Below are 19,814 nucleotides of genomic sequence, written 5' to 3' on the forward strand. Positions count from 1 at the left end.
ATTCAAGATTGTCTCGCGTGGGCATACGAATACATATATCAGTGTCAACATTCCAAGCAGGAAATTATGCTCCTAAAACTAGACTTTACCAAAGCATTTGATACGATTGAGCATGAGGCCATGATTGATATTATGAAAAGCATGGGGTTTAATGAAAAATGGATCAGCTGGATTCGATGCATCTTCTCCTCAGGTAAATCATCAGTGCTACTTAATGGAACACCTGGTCGGCAATTCCTTTGTCAATGTGGAGTACGGCAGGGCGACCCCCTCTCTCCTCTCATTTTTGTACTTGCGGCCGATCTTCTTCAAGCAGCCATTAACAATGCTTTTCAGCGCGATCTTATACGCCTACCTTTTGACACTATATTGATCATTCCGGCATGCACGCAACAAGCTCAGATTGTCAAGACTATACTAACTGACTATATATGCTTCCTCAGTTGGACTAAGAATAAACTTCCACAAATCTACTCTTATACCAATCAATTGTGGTACAGAAAAAAGTGATGAGATTGCCAACATCTTTGGATGTGTCGTGGGGAAAATGCCATTCACTCACCTTGGGCTACCGCTTGGCACTACGCGGCCCTCTGTCCAAGAGCTTATGCCCCTTGTTTTCTCACTCGAGCGACGTTTATCTGCCACCCTCAACATGGTCTCTTATGGCGGCAAACTATCCCTTCTCAACTCGGTCATTACATTGCTCATTATCTTTGCCATATGTACTTTGAGACTGCTGATGTCTATTACACAACCTTCTTCTTGTAGACGTTGTTGGGCCTTCAAGTGCAGAGGTTTATAGGACAGTAACAAATTTCCCTCAAGTGGATGACCTAAGGTTTATCAATCTGTAGGAGGCGTAGGATGAAGATGGTCTCTCTTAAGCAACCCTGCAACCAAATAACAAAGAGTCTCTTGTATCCCCAACACACCCAATAAAATGGTAAATTATATAGGTGCACTAGTTCGGCGAAGAGATGGTAATACAAGTGCAATATGGATGATAGATAATAGTTTTTGTAATATAAAAATATAAAAACAGCAAGGTAACGAATGATAAAAGTGAGCGTAAACGGTATTGCAATGCTAGGAAACAAGGCCTAGGGTTCATACTTTCACTAGTGTAAGTCCTCTCAATAATAATAACATAATTGGATCACATAACTATCCCTCAACATGCAACAAAGAGTCACTCCAAAGTCACTAATAGCGGAGAACGAACGAAGTGATTACGGTAGGGTAGGGTACGAAACCACCTCAAAGTTATTCTTTCCAATCAATCCGTTGGGCTATTCCTATAAGTGTCACAAACAACCCTAGAGTTCGTATTAGAATAACATCTTAAGACACAAATCAACCAAAACCCTAATGTCACCTAGATACTCCAATGTCACCTCAAGTATCCATGGGTATGATTATACGATATGCATCACACAATCTCAGATTCATCTATTCAACCAACACATAGGACCTCAAAGAGTGCCCCAAAGTTTCTACCGAGGAGTCACGATAAAAACGTGTGCCAACCCCTATGCATAGGTTCATGGGCGGAACCCGCAAGTTGATCACCAAAACATACATCAAGTGAATCACGTGGTATCCCATTGTCACCACAGATACGCATGGCAAGACATACATCAAGTGTTCTCACATCTTTAAAGACTCAATCCGATAAGATAATTTCAAAGGGGAAACTCAATTCATTACAAGAGAGTAGAGGGGGGAGAAAACATCATAAGATCCAACTATAATAGCAAAGCTCGTGATACATCAAGATCGTATCACCTCAAGAACACGAGAGAGAGAGATCAAACACATAGCTACCGGTACATACCCTCAGCCCCGAGGGAGAACTACTCCCTCCTCGTCATGGAGAGCACCGGGATGATGTAGATGGCCACCAGAGAGGGATTGCCCCCTCCGACAGGGTGCCGGAACGGGTCTAGATTGGTTTTCGGTGGCTACGAAGGCTTCTGGCGGCGGAACTCCTGATCTATTGTGCTCCCGGATGTTTTTAGGGTATATGGAGATATATAGGCGGAAGAAGTACGTTAGGGGGGCCACGAGGGTGGAGGGCGCGCCCTAGGGGGGTGGGCGCGCCCCCCTACCACGTGGCCTCCTCGAAGCTTCCCTTACGTGCACTTCAAGTCTTCTGTGCTTTTTCCTTCCAAAAATGAGTTCCGTGAAGTTTCAGGTCAATTGGACTCCATTTGATTTTCCTTTTATTCGAAACCGTAAAACAAGGTAAAAACAGAAACTTGCACTGGGCTCTGGGTTAATAGGTTAGTCCCAAAAATGATATAAAAGTGTATAATAAAGCCCATAAACATCCAAAACAGTAGATAATATAGCATGGAGCAATAAAAAATTATAGATACGTTGGAGACGTATCAGCATCCCCAAACTTAATTCCTGCTCGTCCTCGAGTAGGTAAATGATAAAAACATAATTTTTGATGCGGAGTGCTACTTGGCATAATTTCAATGTAATTCTTCTTAATTGTGGCATGAATATTCAGATCTGAAAGATTCAAGATAAAAGTTTATATTGACATAAAAATAATAATACTTCAAGCATACTAACTAAGCAATTATATCTTCTCAAAATAATATGGCCAAAAAAAGTTCATCCCTACAAAATCATATAGTTTAGTCATGTTTCATTTTCGTCACACAAGAATGCTCTCATCATGTACAACCCCGATGACAAGCCAAGCAATTGTTTCATACTTTAGTAATCTCAAACCTATAAACTTTCACGCAATACATGAGCGCGAGCTATGGATATAGCACTATGGGTGGAAGAGAATAATGAGGGGGTTATGTGAAGAAGACAAAAAGGAGAAAGTCTCACATCAACGAAGCTAATCAATGAGCTATGGAGATGCCCATCGATTGATGTTAATGTAAGAAGTAGGGATTGCCATGCAACGGATGCACTAGAGCTATAAATGTATGAAAGCTCAACAAAAGAAACTGAGTGGGTGTGCATCCAACTTGCTTGCTCACGAAAACCTAGGGCACTTGAGGAGGCCCATTGTTGGAATATACAAGCCAAGTTCTATAATGAAAAAATCCCACTAGTATGTGAAAGTGACAAAACAAGAGACTCTCTATCATGAAGATTATGGTGCTACTTTGAAGCACAAGTGTGGTAAAAAGATAGTAGCATTGTCCCTTCTCTCTTTTTCTCTCATTTTTTTTATTTGGCCTTTCTTTTTTATGGCCTTTCTCTTTTCTCTTTTTTTGGGCCTTCTCTTTTTTTATGGCCTTTCTCTTTTTTTATAATTCCTCACTTGGGACAATGCTCTAGAAAATGATGATCATCACACTTCTATTTATTTACAACTCAATAATTACAACTCGATACTAGAACAAGATATGACTCTATATGAATGCCTCCGGTGGTGTACCGGGATTGCGATGAATCAAATGTGACATGTATGAAAAATTATGAATGGTGGATTTGCCACAAATACGATGTCAACTACATGATCATGCAAAGCAATATGACAATGATGAATGTGTCATGATAAACTGAATGGTGGAAAGTTGCATGGCAATATATCTCGGAATGGCTATGAAAATGCCATAATAGGTAGGTATGGTGGCTGTTTTGAGGAAGATATAAGGAGGTTTATGTGTGAAAGAGCGTATCATATCACGGGGTTTGGATGCACCGGCGAAGTTTGCACCAACTCTCAATGTGAGAAAGGGCAATGCACGGTACCGAAGAGGCTAGCAAGGATAGAAGGGTGAGAGTGCGTATAATCCATGGACTCAACATTAGTCATAAAGAACTCACGTACTTATTGCAAAAAATCTACAAGTCATCACAAACTTCGGCACTACGCGCATGCTCCTAGGGGGATAGATTGGTAGGAAAAGACCATCGCTCGTCCCCTACCGCCACTCATAAGGAAGACAATCAAATGACACCTCATGTTTCAAATTTGTTACACAACGTTTACCATATGTGCATGCTACCGGACTTGCAAACTTCAACACAAGTATTTCTCAATTTCACAACTACTCAACTAGCATGACTCTGATATTATTACCTCCATATCTCAAAACAATCATCAAGCATCAAACTTCTCTTAGTATTCAAAACACTCATAAGAGAATTTTATTATTCTTGAATACCTAGCATATTAGGATTATTTAAGAAAATTACCATGCTATTTAAGACTCTCAAAATAATCTAAGTGAAGCATGAGAGTTCATCTATTTCTTTAAAATAAAACTATCACCATGCTCTAAAAGATATAAGTGAAGCACTAGAGCAAATGACAAACTACTCCGAAAGATATAAGTGAAGATCAATGAGTAGTCGAATAATTATGCAACTATGTGAAGACTCTCTAACATTTAATAATTTCAGATCTTGGTATTTTATTCAAACATCAAGCAAAGCAAAATAAAATAAAATGACGCTCCAAGCAAAACACATATCATGTGGCGAATAAAAATATAGCTCCAAGTAAAGTTACCGATGAACGAAGACGAAAGAGAGGATGCCTTCCGGGGCATCCCCAAGCTTAGGCTCTTGGTTGTCCTTGATTATTACCTTGGGGTGCCTTGTGCATCCCCAAGCTTAGGCTTTTGCCACTCCTTATTCCATAGTCCATCGAATCTTTACCCAAAACTTGAAAACTTCACAACACAAAACTTAAAGTAGAAAACTCGTGAGCTCCGTTAGCGAAAGAAAACAAAACACCACTTCAAGGTACTGTAATGAGCTCATTCTTTATTTATATTTATGTTAAACCTACTGTATTCCAACTTCTGTATGGTTTATAAACTCTTTTACTAGCCATAGATTCATCAAAATAAGTAAACAACACATGAAAAACAGAATCTGTCAAAAATAGAACAGTCTGTAGTAATCTGGATCAAACATATACTTCTGGAACTTATAAAATTCTCAAATAAATTTCTGAACCTTAGGAATTTATCTATTAATCATCTTCAAAAAGAATTAACTAAATAGCACTCTCCAAATAAAAATGACAGCAATTCTCGTGAAAGCTAAAGTTTCTGTTTTTTACAGCATGATCACAAAGATTTCCCCCAAGTCTTCCCAAAGGTTCTACTTGGCACAAGCACTAATTAAAAGTATAAAACCACATCTAAACAGAGGCTAGATGAATTATTTATTACTAACCAGGAACAAAAAGCAAGGAACAAAAATAAAATTGGGTTGCCTCCCAACAAGCGCTATCGTTTAATGCCCCTAGCTAGGCATGATGATTTCAATGATGCTCATACAGAAGATAAGAATTGTAACATAAAGAAAGCATCATGAAGAATATGACTAGCAAATTTAAGTCTAAACCACTTCCTATGCATAGGGATTTTGTGAGCAAACAACTTATGGGAACAATAATCAACTAGCATAGGAAGACAAAACAAGCATAGCTTCAAAACTTTAAGCACATAGAGAGGAAACTTGATCTTATTGCAATTCCTACAAGCATATGTTCCTCCCTCATAATAATTTTCAGTAGCATCATGAATGAATTCAACAATATAACCAGCACCTAAAGCATTCTTTTCATGATCTACAAGCATAGAAAATTTATTACTCTTCACATAAGCAAAATTCTTCTCATTCGAAACAGTGGGAGTATCATAAGAAACTTGAATACTATAAATTGTTTCCACATTAAAAGAGTAATGTTCAGAAAAGGGGTAACCATAATCATGACAAGTTTTATAAATATAATCACTACTTTTTATGGCATAAGTATCATCACAATAATCATCATAGGTAGGAGGCATGCTATCATCATTATAAATTTGCATATCAAAACGTGGGAGACTAAAAATATAGTCATTAAACATAGCTTCCCCAAGCTTGGGACAAACATTAATTGCAGCAAATATATTCTCAAAAACATCATCTTCATCAAACAAAGCATCCCCAAGCTTGGGCCTTTTCATATCATAAGCATAATCACTCTCATTATTAATAGTATGGATAGCACCAATAATATAGCAATTATCATATTCTTCCAAGCAAGTGTCAAAAAGATTTTCAAGATCATAAGAAGTATCATTATCTTCCATAATTATATTTCCATGAGGCACAATAGTAGTAGGAGCAGCACTATTTGGGGGAGATATCTTTTTACCTCTCTTCCTCTTTCTTTTCTTCTTCTTCACCATTCAATCCTATTTTTGGAGCTCCTTATTAATGAGATTAGTTGAATAGGGGGCTCCTCCTCGTTACCTGATTCATCATAAGAAATAATAGGAGGGTATTGGGAAGTCTATTCCCTTTCATTAGTATTCTCTTCATCCTCTATTTGTTTTCTTTTCTTTATGTAGTTAGCAATATAAGGATTTTCAATACAATTCACCGCACAATATATATAAATTTTCTCTAGATCAAAATCAAGAAATCTATTAAGATTAAACTTGGGAATACCCTCAGTTATACATTTCATTTCCTCATACCCCAAAAGAAGACTAAGCTCTTTATGATGCTCAAGGGTAATCAAATTATCACAATTTTTGGATACGATTCGGTCATGAAACAATTTGCATTGGAGATTTAAATGACCATGTTCATTGCAAAGTTCACAAGGGGCGCGAAAAATATTGAATTTTTCAGCACAATCATCAAGATTTTCTTGCAACAATTCAGTTTCTAAGTACTTATGCATCTTGCAATATCTATCTTCCCTATTTGGTGTGTACTTACAAACCCAATGCACTCCACAAAAATTGACATGTTTATAGGAGACATTTTCATCATAACTAGTGCAATCATCATTAGTATCATGGATATTCAAAGAATTCGTACTAACAACATTGCAATCATGCTCATCATTCACATATTTAGTGCTAAACATTTTATAGATTTCTTCTTCTAGCACTTGAGCACAATTTTCGTTTCCATCATACTTACGAAAGATATTAAAAAGGTGAAGCGTACGAGACAAACTCAATTCCATTTTTATAGTTTTCTTTTATAAACTAAACTAGTGATAAAACAAGAAACTAAAAGACTCGATTGCAACATCTAAAGATATACCTTCAAGCACTCACCTCCCCGGCAACGGCGCTAGAAAAGAGCTTGATGTCTACTACACAACCTTCTTCTTGTAGACATTGTTGGGCCTCCAAGTGCAGAGGTTTGTAGGACAGTAATAAATTTCTCTCAAGTGGATGACCTAAGGTTTATCAATCCGTAGGAGGCATAGGATGAAGATGGTCTCTCTCAAGCAACCCTGCAACCAAATAACAAAGAGTCTCTTGTGTCCCCAACACACCCAATAAAATGGTAAATTGTATAGGTGCACTAGTTCGGCGAAGAGATGGTAATACAAGTGCAATATGGATGGTAGATAATAGTTTTTGTAATATGAAAATATAAAAACAGCAAGGTAACGAATAATAAAAGTGAGCGTAAACGGTATTGCAATGCTAGGAAATAAGGCCTAGGGTTCATACTTTCACTAGTGTAAGTCCTCTCAACAATAATAACATAATTGGATCACATAACTATCCCTCAACATGCAACAAAGAGCCACTCCAAAGTCACTAATAGCGGAGAACAAATGAAGAGATTATGGTAGGGTATGAAACCATCTCAAAGTTATGCTTTCCAATCAATCCGTTGGGCTATTCCTATAAGTGTCACAAACAGCCCTAGACTTCGTACTATAATAACACCTTAAGGCACAAATCAACCAAAACCCTAATGTCATCTAGATACTCCAATGTCACCTCAAGTATCCATGTGTATGATTATACGATATGCATTACACAATCTCAGATTCATCTATTCAACCAACACATAGGACCTCAAAGAGCGCCCCAAAGTTTCTACCGGGGAGTCACAACGAAAACGTGTGCCAACCCCTATGCATAGGTTCATGGGTGGAGCCCGCAAGTTGATCACCAAAACATACATCAAGTGAATCACGTGGTATCCCATTGTCACCACAGATACGCACGGCAAGACATACATCAAGTGTTCTCAAATCTTTAAAGACTCAATTCGATAAGATAACTTCAAAGGGAAACTCAATTCATTACAAGAGAGTAGAGGGGGGAGAAAACATCATAAGATCCAACTATAATAGCAAAGCTCGCGATACATCAAGATCATATCACCTCAAGAACACGAGAGAGAGAGAGAGATCAAACACATAGCTACTGGTACATACCCTCAGCCCCGAGGGAGAACTACTCCCTCCTCGTCATGGAGAGCACCGGGATGATGTAGATGGCCACCAGAGAGGGATTCCCCCTCCGGCAAGGTGCCGGAACGGGTCTAGATTGGTTTTCGGTGGCTACGGAGGCTTCTGGCGGCGGAACTCCCGATCTATTGTGCTCCCAGATGTTTTTAGGGTATATAAAGATATATAGGCGGAAGAAGTACGTCAGGGGGGCCACGAGGGTGGAGGGCGCGCCCTAGGGGGTGGGCGCGCCCCCTACCTCGTGGCCTCCTCGAAGCTTCCCTTACATGCACTTCAAGTCTTCTGGGCTTCTTTCCTTCCAAAATTGAGTTCCGTGAAGTTTCAGGTCAATTGGACTCCGTTTGATTTTCCTTTTTTTCGAAACCCTAAAACAAAGTAAAAACAGAAACTGGCACTGGGCTCTGGGTTAATAGGTTAGTCCCAAAAATGATATAAAAGTGTATAATAAAGCCCATAAACATCCAAACAATAGATAATATAGCATGGAGCAATCAAAAATTATAGATATGTTGGAGACGTATCAACTGCCAACAAAGATCATTGAGTTACTGGACAAAATAAGAAGGAAATGCTTGTGGATAAAAAAAATGGATCATGGCAACAAAATTAACTCCCTTGCTTCCTGGGACATGGTGTGCCGGCCTAAGGCCAGTGGTGGCTTGGGAGTATTAAATTTGCGTGTCCAAGGGGATGCCCTATTGCTAAAATATCTCCACAAGTTTTACAATAAATGGGACACACCATGGGTGCAACTGATTTGAGACACTTACTACACAGACCAACTCCCACATGCTTCCGACCCATGCGGGTCCTTTTGGTGGAGAGATGTGATCAAGCTAATACCAACTTACCGGGGTATTTCAAAGGTGAGCGTGGGGAATGGTGAAAATGTACTCTTTTGGAAAGATATGTGGAGAGAGGAGATACTCGCTGAATCATATCCTCGAGCTCTCTCATACGCCAAAAATGAGGATCTGTCTGTCAAACAATTCTCGGGCATCACCACTTTACAAGAGGCATTTCATTTACCACTCTCCCCACAAGCACATGCAGAATTGAGACAGTTACAATCTGAAGTTTCCGAAGTTCAGCTCTCCAATGAGATTGACAAGTGGACATATGTTTGGGACACCAACCTTTTCTCTGCAAAACAATACTATACATTCTACTTCATAGAAATTCAAGTGCATGAAGCTTTCGCATGGATTTGGAAATCTAAGTCAACCATGAAAATAAAAGTCTTTGGGTGGCTGCTACTTTCTGATCGCCTCAACACCAGGAATATGCTTAAACGACGATATTACAATATTGGAGATGTTCATGACTGCATTCTTTGTGGATTACCAATTGAGGAGACGTTGGAACATCTCTTCTTCGAGTGCCACTTCAGCTCTGACTGCTGGTCCCACCTTGGCCTCTCTTGGCCTCAAGGAAACACAAGATTAAACAACATCTCCAAAGCAAAAGAAGACTGGAATAGGCCACTCTTTATGGAGCTATTTTTGTTGGATGCCTGGAGTATATGGAAGGAGCGCAATAACAAGCACTTTAGAAAGATCATACCCTCCAAAACTTCCTGGTTGGATAGACTTAAGGCTGACTTTTCCTTGCTCACCCATAGGGTTAGAGAAGAACACAAACAATACAATTCAATAATCCTTGCTTCCTTGTAAATTAGCACCTGCATCCCACCCCCAAAGGGGGATGGATTGTAATTACAATGTACAGAGACACTAACTTATTCTAATATATAACAAAGTGGGAGGTACTCCTACTATTTCTGGTCAAAAAACAATGCTCTTGTTGCAAGATCTGGTCTTCTCTGATTTCCTGCAACAAGACTTTTGTTGTGAAACCTCATCTTGTATAACTTTCTGCAACAAGACTCATGTTGCAAAACCTCTTCGTCTTTAGTTTACTGCAACAAGACCCTTAGAAAAAATGCAACAACATCTCCCGCCGCGTCTAATTTTCTGCAACAACATTTTTCACGCGTCTAATTTTCTTGAACATCTTTCACGCGTCTAATTTTCTGCAACAAGATCCTTGTTGTAAAAAATGCAACAACATCTTCCATTGCATCTAATTTTCTGCAACAAGACCCTTGTTGCAAAAATTAAAACAACATCTCCCCCACATCTAATTTTCTGCAACAGGACCCATGTTGCAAAAATTGCAAAAACTACATATATGTTTCTCTGAAACTACAAATTGGATAACTACATGAGTTACAGAAGCTTTGGACTAAAAAAACCCAGGAAACACATCAATCCTGCATCACTATTTTCCTGCAGCACATCAAGTTTGTACCACTAATTCCGTACAACACATCCACTAATTCCGTACAACACATCAAAATCATGCATCACTAACTTCCAGGTGAAAATGCTACAGAAGTTTTGAGCTACAAACATTCAGACAAGCAACACACCAAGGGGATAGCATGAGCTCCAGCAGCGCATCTAAAAGTCAAATAAAAAAATTATGCAACACTAGATCTGCCACATCCAAATGTGTACTGCACATCTACACATCTACACCACCTATAAAATCTACTTCATCCACCTCGGTGGCAACGGCGAGAGCGTCTCCCTACTATGGAGCACCGCTACAATGAGTCGTGTAGTCGCCGGGGAGCTTCCGCATAGCAGGGGATAACCATCATCAGGGCCGGCCAGAAAAAATGGGCAGGGGGGGGGAGCAGCGCGGCAACACCTGCTTGTGTCGCCGTCGTCGTCGTCACCGCACTGGATGCGCCGCGGTCGCCCCACACCATCCGCCGATGCCGCCCCCTGCTCCCTCCCAAATCCCATCGCCGTCTCCCTCTGTCCTAGCCACCCACATGAGTCAACTGAGCTGCAGGCGTTATCCAGTTGCACAAATGAGTCCTGAAACAACGGGTAAGTTTCAGAAAAACGTCCGTGCGTGAGGTGGAAGCGGGAACGATCTTGTTCATCAGATCGGTAGACGATTAAACGGATGAGGAGCCGGCGGACGCGTGAGCGTTATCAGTCGGTTGAAGGTAAGCTTTTCCCGGGGGACTCTACGCGTCGGCCGGCGGAAAGATCCGCCGCCTTCGCATCCGTTTGATCGGGGTCATCCAGTGGCGCCACTCCTTCCTCGCCATTGCAACAAACCTCTTGTTGCAGAAACATTTGCAATAGAGGTCCTGTTACGGAGTTTTTTTTCGTGTGAACTCTTTTGAAACATGAGTATCGTTGCGAAAGGACTTCTACAACACAGATGATGTTGCAAAAAAAATTGTATTAACTTTATGCCAACATGGGTATTGTTGTGGAAGGACTTCTGCAACACAGATGATGTTGCAGATTTTTTTGTCTTAATCTTTTTGCAACATGTTGTTGTTGCGAAAGGACTTCTGCGTCTAGTGGTGAAGGTCCTGGCCGGTTGTGCGTCGGCTGATCAAACTCATATCTGACGGCTGGGCATGCGACGGAAGCTTGTATCTGACAGCTGCAGATGCGAGACGTGGATCTGACGAAATGAGTGGCCAAGCATTATCCTCTATCATTGCAACAAAGGTCGTGTTGCGGTAACTTTCTGCAACACGGGTCATGTTGCAGAAAATTTTGGAAAACATAGGTAAAGTTGCAGATTTTTTTTGTAATAGAGGCATTGTTACAATCTTTTTTTGCAATGGAGGTCATGTTGCAACTTTTTTTTTGCAGCGGACGTCATGTTACAGAGGCCTTGCTACAATTAATTATTGTTGTAATAGTAGTTTTGTTGCAGAAAGAAGAGATTGTGGGAAGTTAGGTCCATCCCGTGAGATGCGTGGCATCCAGCAAGACGGTGGACGTGAAAGGCTCTTAGTCAGAGTCGCACCATATATAAAAATAATCCAACAATGGACCCACATGGTGTAGCGCCCGGCGGACACGCAAGCTATAATCAGCCGGTTGATCAATAACGTTTCCCTTTCAAATATAGAAACCATTTGATCTTCGGATTTTTTCGGTTACAAACCGAACGTTTTTTGGTTAAACCAATAGAACCAAAAATAGGCCCCCCGCCTAGCACGTTTTTCGGTGTACTGCACAGCTAAAATTTGTGCCTAACCCTTCAAACTCCCCTTCTTTTATAGGCCCCCCGCCTAGCACGTTGCAGCTCGATAGGCGATGTGGTACTAAACATCTAAACCGCTGGAGGTTGAACCCACTAGGGCACCTGGCGCGCGCGATACTTAGTTGGGCCTCAAATTGTCCAGCCCATATAGCCGCTTTCGTCTAGCGATCCACGCGCAGACGACTACATCCAGTCGATAAAGAAACACTAGTAGAATGCCCGTGCGTTGCTACAGGCACAAGAGAAATATAGATGAGTCCAAGAGCATAAGTTGTGGCCATCTTTTATCTTCTCCACGAAGATGTTGTCCCTCAACTTTTCTAGATATACAGGTAATATATACTTTTAGATATATACCAAGATTGTGGGAAGACATAAGGTAACATTTCATATCTTGTTCCTTTCCATTTCCTCCATATTCACCATCGCAACAAGACGTGACATCATGTGCATTCTCCCGCAAAAAAATAAAAAAAAATGTTAATTCTCCCTAGCTACCTCCTATTTTCTGACAAACCTTGGACCTCACCTCCGACCTTGCTATCACATAGTCATCTCTCTTCTCTTTCATTGTTCATATCCTTTCCATCAACGGATGATAGTACATTGCATTTAGTTGAAATATATTGCCCATCTCTCTTCATTAGTTCAAACTTTTGAATAAGTTGGCTGAAGCATGAATCAATATGGTATCCAAGCCAAGAGGTTTTTTGAGTTCAAGACCCCACCAACGCAGTATTAAAATAGAAGATCCTACGTTCTACATCGATCACACATCTAATCACTAAATAAGCCTAAACATGATAGTGCATTACATTTAGTTGAAATATATTGTCCATCTCGCTTCATCAGTTCAAATTTTTTGATGAGTTGGCTGGAGCATGAATTCAATAAACACCTCACGTTAATATTCTCTCATTGTCACATACATTTGAAAACAGTGACGATTGTCATGTGGGCGATGTTTTTGTCGATAATCTCAAGACCAACTGGCTCAGTATCTTGGAGGTGCTCATATGGGTAGAGTGTGCATGCATGAGTTCATAAGGATGAGTGTGTGTACCTGTTTGTAAACATCGGCGTTTGTACTGTGTGTGTTTTAACTTCAGAATACACAAGAATTATATCACAAGCACAAGTGTCAAGATATAACAACATGATGGTTTTCAAATTAAGGAGTTCTATGAATATACATTTCTTGCCAAAGGAAACAGGAATATACATAGCAACTGGTGAATAAAGTCATATGGAGGATATAGTGCACCCCCTCCTCCCATGTAAAATTCAACATGTTAATTGCTTTGCATCCATTTTATAAATCAAGCCTTGCTTTAGTTGATGCCACCTAACAAGAGAATAGGCAAACATATGTACATGATTACACAATACATTAATTTCAGTGGTATTTTTAATAAGTTCGATGCTAGGCTAGCATATTATCAGATCAACAAACAAAACTTCAACATTCATTCAGAAACTCGGGTAGGTGATGTCTAAATATTTTACCAACTTCAACAAGATGGAAAACAAATAGCAAGAAATATATGCACAATACAAAAGTGTCTCTTACCATGACAACAACCAATATAAATTAAAAATACGAAAAAGTTGTTACAGTAGTACTATTACTTACAACAAGAATTGTATGTTTCCTAAGCAAACTGCAACTTTCTGGAATAAATGTTTCTTGACATTCAATGTTCATTTTAGAATCCACGTAAAGTGTTGTGGAATAATTGTTTCTTGAAAGTCAACTTTCTGTATAGCGTAATTTCTTATGCATGAGAGATAAATAATGCACAAAATATAGAACCATAAGATAGCTGGAAGCCTGCTACTGTAAATTGGTGAAACTATGAGCCAACAACAGAATAACATGGAAAGCAAGTATGAGAAATATGAAACTGCTATTCCTCTGTACAAAGCCAATACAAATTCCAGCCCATGCTATTAGTGAATCCTGTTGACCATGAAGAAGCTAAATGGAAAAATACTTCTTTTTATATAATAGAAAATAGACTGCAAGAAGACACGAAATAACAAAGAAAAGCAAAAAAAAAGTTTAGAAGGTTGAACCTAATGCTAGCACCATGGTAATAAACCCATGTCTACAAAGGAACATTAGCATTCAAATGTGAGAGCTCAGTAGCTTGTCATGTCTATATTTTGTTGCACTTGTATCTGATTTGAAATTTAAAGAATTATGATGAGAAACTCACGTAGAACTGCAGTATAATCTTTTGAATAAACATTGTCAATTGTCTAAGAGTGCTAACATTTAAACTCATTCAAAATGTTGGCAAATGGAACGAGAAATGTAATACCCGAGATAATACATTATAAGGCTACAACAAGTCCCCTCCAATTTTTAGGAAGCTCTCCACTATATGTGTAGCAATGAACCAGCCTCAAAACCCATTATAGACTGCCAGATAGATATTTGTTTCTTGAATTTCTAACAAACATATAAAATATTGATTGAGAAGCACTCCTGCTTACTACACAGTGATTCATAACATCAAAGTGCAGGCACAAACTTGATTTTGTTGAACAGATAAAATTCACCTTGTTCTTCTTCACCAAAGTCTTCCCCAAGATTTTTCATCTAGTCTTCTTTCCCATATATATTTTTTCTTCAGAAAGGAGGCCTACCTAGGCTTCTTTCCCATATCTGCACAAGTCATGCTTAGAGCTGGTCCTTGTGAAGCACTAACCTACCTTGGCTCAATGCCAATGTGCATCAGCCTATCAAAAGCATAGGTGTAAGAATCATCCATGTACTCTGCACAAACAAGGGAAAAATCGTATGAGCTTTGATGCTTCACTATATTATAGTTTAGCAGAAGAGATAAACGGGCAGAAGTCTGGATGTATAGCAGTGGGGAAGCTGAGGTTACCTGGATTACCGATCAAAGGTGCCTTCCATTTGCCCTTGTGGTTCAGGTTCCTAAATTTTTGAATGCACAAAAACTTATGCCAGAAGTTGGACGCCCAAGGTATCCTATGCCATTTGGGGCGATGGAATTTTGAGTAACTGCTTGTTGAATTGATGATATTGCTGGGCATTGAATTAACTGAATCAGAGTGACTTCTAAAGATAGGGCACGATAGAATCACAAAGCATAGATAAAGTAGATAAGTTTGTGTGAGATACTCACAGTCAATAATTTAGAAGCTTCTACATTACTAAAAAATGCACTACATAGATATTATAGTTGTATCCACTATTCTCTTAATGGGCATAAATTGTAGCAAACTAAGCCAACATAATCCGCCTGTAATACTTAACCAGTGTCCAACATCCTTGAGTAACAAAACCAAGTATTAATGTTGATCACTTACAAAAGAAATGGGCTACAATCACAAGATAAATGACATGGAAAAGGTCAACCGAACCTTTAAAAGTGGGAACTGTAGCATCAGTCCAATTCCGCTGCCATGGCACCATTTTTTGCTGCACCTAGTGCCACCCAAAGTTTGTCCTAATATTCTATTGCTAGTATATAAGTTCTAAAGTATTTTACTAACAAACAAAAAGGTGGGAAAAATATGAATCTGCAAATTACGAGGACAAAATAAAATCAAAAGTCCAAACAGATGTGTTAAGATCAGTTTATACGTGCAGCCAAATGTTACAAAGCTAGCTTACATGAGTTCAATCCACCAGAATCGAGAAGATGCACAAAATGTCGGGAAACGAATTACAAACACTACCATTTTAAAGAACAAAAGGTAAACGTAGTCCAGCCTTTCAGTGAATACTGAAGCAGAAAATAGAAATATTTATGAATCTCCAGAACAAACAAAATAACACAGAGTGGAAGCTTAGAAAGATATAGTAATGCCTCGCCAGCGTCACCTTCAAAGTTGCATATGTTACACCCAGACACACATAATGACACAAAAGAATTATGCTGGAATTTAATGTTCGGGCTAGAAGTAATTTGCTTCCATTTTATTGTACCCAGATTCTGTTGGTTACTTTTCCTACTGAATTTATCCTGCATATAAATAAGGGTTACTGAATCGTTGGAACCTAATCATTGTCGGTACCAAATTTTTGAACCATACTCCTAAAACAAGTAGTACCGATTGTTCCGCATAATGCATATAAGGTGTGTCAGTTTCTATCCGTGGCTCCCTGGTCCAAGTACCCCGCCGGTGCATCTTATGGCCGAAAGGCGACCGTGTGAAGCGATGGCATCTGGTCGTAGGCGTCTGCTCATGTTTCTATCCATATAAATGTCAAAATGTCAAACCAGATGTGTGTGCTAGAAGATTGTTCCTAATTCAATATAAATGGATACTTTTTACGGTTGCCCTTTATTTCTTGAAGACCGGTCAGTCTAGTTTTCCCTAGGTTCTGAAATCGCTGCATGGGCCCTCAACTTCTTCAGGTTCGGCTCTTGTGCAGATACAGTTAGCCTTTGCACTAAAAATTTATTAGCAAAACATATGTTTCCTACATAGAACATAAAGCTAGCCAATCTCACCGAGAAATCATAGTGCCCTGCTTGAAGTTCCTGAAGCTCCTGTATGCCAAAGATGTAACTCCGTTGTTGTCTGAGCTTCCACTGGGCAATGTGTAGACAACTCTAAGCTTCATTTCCTCAATCATCATATCAGCATCCTTGTTGAACTGAAGAATACATATATATATATGGAATATAGTTGGTGGAATGCTAATCATCCAGAGCCTGATGACATTGAAAACACAACACTAAATCATAGAAACCGGTGAAATTCCATAAATATCTTGAAGAAAGATCGATTCATAAACTTAGGTGGATGGAATAGAACACATATGTGTGTGCTCGTTTCATATTGCTGGGTGGACGGGATAAAATCGCCATGGACACTCTCTCATTGGACAGCATCTCTACTGAATAGGGAATAATTATCTCTATCAATAAGCAAAAGCAAACAACTGAAACAAGATAACTATATCACTTCAATCCTTACATTGAGACGCCAATTTGATCACAGAAGACCATCTGTAAAAATGCAGAACAACATGGGCCTTGGCCTCAATTCGGCGACCCAACTTCAATTTTGAAAGCCTGCAAGCAAGCGAGAGATAGGAGTGAGCACAGTAATCTGAAATCAAATGAGAGTGTCAGCATTGTCGTCGTGCTCCCCTGCTCAGGCCATCTCGGTGCAGCCACATCCCGTTCAGAAAATGTTCGATAAATGAATTGAATTTATTATATATGCTTTCATGTAATCACCAATTTTTGTAGTTATAAAATAATAGATTGACTTGGGATTTCCAAACATGTTGGTGTCAAATGTATATTTACTCACTTAACATTGAACTATACAATATTGTGTATAGGATATACTGTACTCAGGCATGTAAATACGATAACTTTGTCATGCATCATTCATACGAAGCTCATTCTCACTTTTCTCATTCATACGAAGCTCATTTGTTCTCCTTCTTTATTTGTATCAGAATTTCTGAATTTAATGATGTTGTCAGTTCTGACCAATTTGTTCAATGCATATACACATTTAATCAACCAGCACCATTAGCCATTTTGTGAAAAAGTAATTAAATAGAACCATGCACTACCCGAAACTACATGATGCCAATGTCCTTACTTTTGTTGCTTGCAAGAATGCATACTAAAACATGGGGCAAAATCGTAGCTCTAATCATGGCAGTCCTTGTTAGTTGTCATTAATCTACATCTCATAGAAATATTATTTGCTGAAGACAATCTCAACATACAAATCTGAAGAGTTTTATTAAAACTCAGCTAGATGCCTTTCCCAAAATAGTACTCAATTCATCCCAAAATAAGTATCGCTGGTTGAGTTCAACTTTAGTATTTTGAGATGGATGGAGTAGTATTTTATACGAAGAGAATTATATAGGTTCCACACTTACAAAGATTGGTAGGCATAAATATGAGTACTATCCATGGAAGTCATATTCAGTACTTCGATGGAGAATATCGGTATCATCTTTAGAAGAATTTAGCACCATGTCTAATTTAATTACACGGAGACCTATTTGTAGAGCCATGATGATGGGAACGTCACTGCAGTCACTGATTAGCTGATTGCTAGTAAAATATGAGTACTACGGTGTAACGAAATAGTGGGACAACGGTGCATTCATGTCATGGAGGACCTGGTAACATGAGATTTACATCAAAATTAAGAGCAAAGCTTGTAATAGCAGATTGTTCCTAGGAAAATAAATAAACAAATAGAGGAAATAACCAAATTCAAACCAGGTACCATTTCAGTAAAATCTGCAAAATGATCCTACAAAGAATTGCAGCAAATTTGTTGAGCTACCTCAAGGAATCTAAAAATGCCAAGACCGGAAGATCGACACTTACTATATCAGGCGCTTCCTTATCATCTCATCCATGATAATCTGAACAACCGAGCTTTAGAAGTTCATAAGTATCTGCTAGATCGCTCAATCCTGTATTCCTGTTATAGGGCAAAATCAACAGTTAATTGCATTAAGGTTTTAGATACAATAGATAGATACGTAAGATGCATCATTATGGTGTACATAGATGAAGCATTATAAGATGATGACACTGTTCGTACCAGATAGTTCCCATCGCTTTCACAGTTTCCCATCTCTACCCATGTTTCTATGCATTTTGGATCATCATCTGTAGAAAATGAAGTCTTGAATATCAGTTTTTTTGCCACCACACGGTACTTCCTAAAATTAGGTGGTTGCTTACTGTCAACAAAACAAGATTTTATGTTAGAAATAATAAGGGCATGTACTGTTTAATACAGATTCTGCGCAGTCAGACTTCTAATCCTATTGGTGACTATAGACAAAGATAAGATACGAGGTAAACAACTAAACACACACCCTTGGGAACATACACGGAAGAGATTCAGGATTGTGTTTCCAGTAACGGTATACCTCTGGCCATCGTGTTTCTAGTACCGGTGTGTGCCTCTGGCCATCGACACGAAGAGGTGCAGGAAGCGGAGGGCCTCGACATCAAGCCCCAGCCCGTCAACGTCGCGACGCTCGGCGAGCAGGCACATATGCGTTCACGCGTCCTCGCCTCCCCGCCACGGTTGAGCGTCGCCAAACGGCCCCACACAAGCTTTGACTCCATGAGTTACATGCTCCTCTTCCCGTGACGAGCGCCGCCTGCCTGTCCCCTAGATCCAGCCTCGACGTGACAACGTCGAGCGTCACCGCCTCCGATTCCTACGAGCACGAAGCCAAGGGCTCCAGGAAGAGGCCGGAAGAGGATAGGTGTAGCGGAAGAAAACCTGAGCGAGCTGTGGGAGGGAGGGGAGAAGGGACCACGATCTCGCTCGGGCAAGGAAAGCGATAATTGGGGAAGGATATATTCTGTAGTTATTGCGAGGATCGTGTGAGAGGATTTCTTGGGCTACGTAAAAGTGTGTGGGAGGGAGCGAAGGTGGAGCTAAGTATGGAAAGAGATCGGTGGCTTCGATGGTTGTATTTTTTTCCGAGCGGAGCTAAGTATGGAAGGAGATCGGTGGGAGAAAT

At 39.6% G+C, this 19,814-nt stretch overlaps 1 long non-coding RNA gene across 1 annotated transcript; it reads right to left on the reverse strand.

Annotated features, from left to right (window-relative positions):
- Nucleotides 1–16,817: 16,817 nt before the first annotated feature.
- Nucleotides 16,818–18,706, reverse strand: LOC123149778 (uncharacterized). The gene is made up of 3 exons (XR_006474838.1): nucleotides 18,655–18,706; nucleotides 17,264–17,361; nucleotides 16,818–16,940 (listed from the first exon to the last, which is right to left on the reverse strand). It is a non-coding gene; the product is annotated as an uncharacterized lncRNA (long non-coding RNA).
- Nucleotides 18,707–19,814: the final 1,108 nt, after the last annotated feature.

Source organism: Triticum aestivum, chromosome 7A, assembly GCF_018294505.1.
Source record: "Triticum aestivum cultivar Chinese Spring chromosome 7A, IWGSC CS RefSeq v2.1, whole genome shotgun sequence".
NCBI classification, from domain to species: domain Eukaryota; kingdom Viridiplantae; phylum Streptophyta; class Magnoliopsida; order Poales; family Poaceae; genus Triticum; species Triticum aestivum.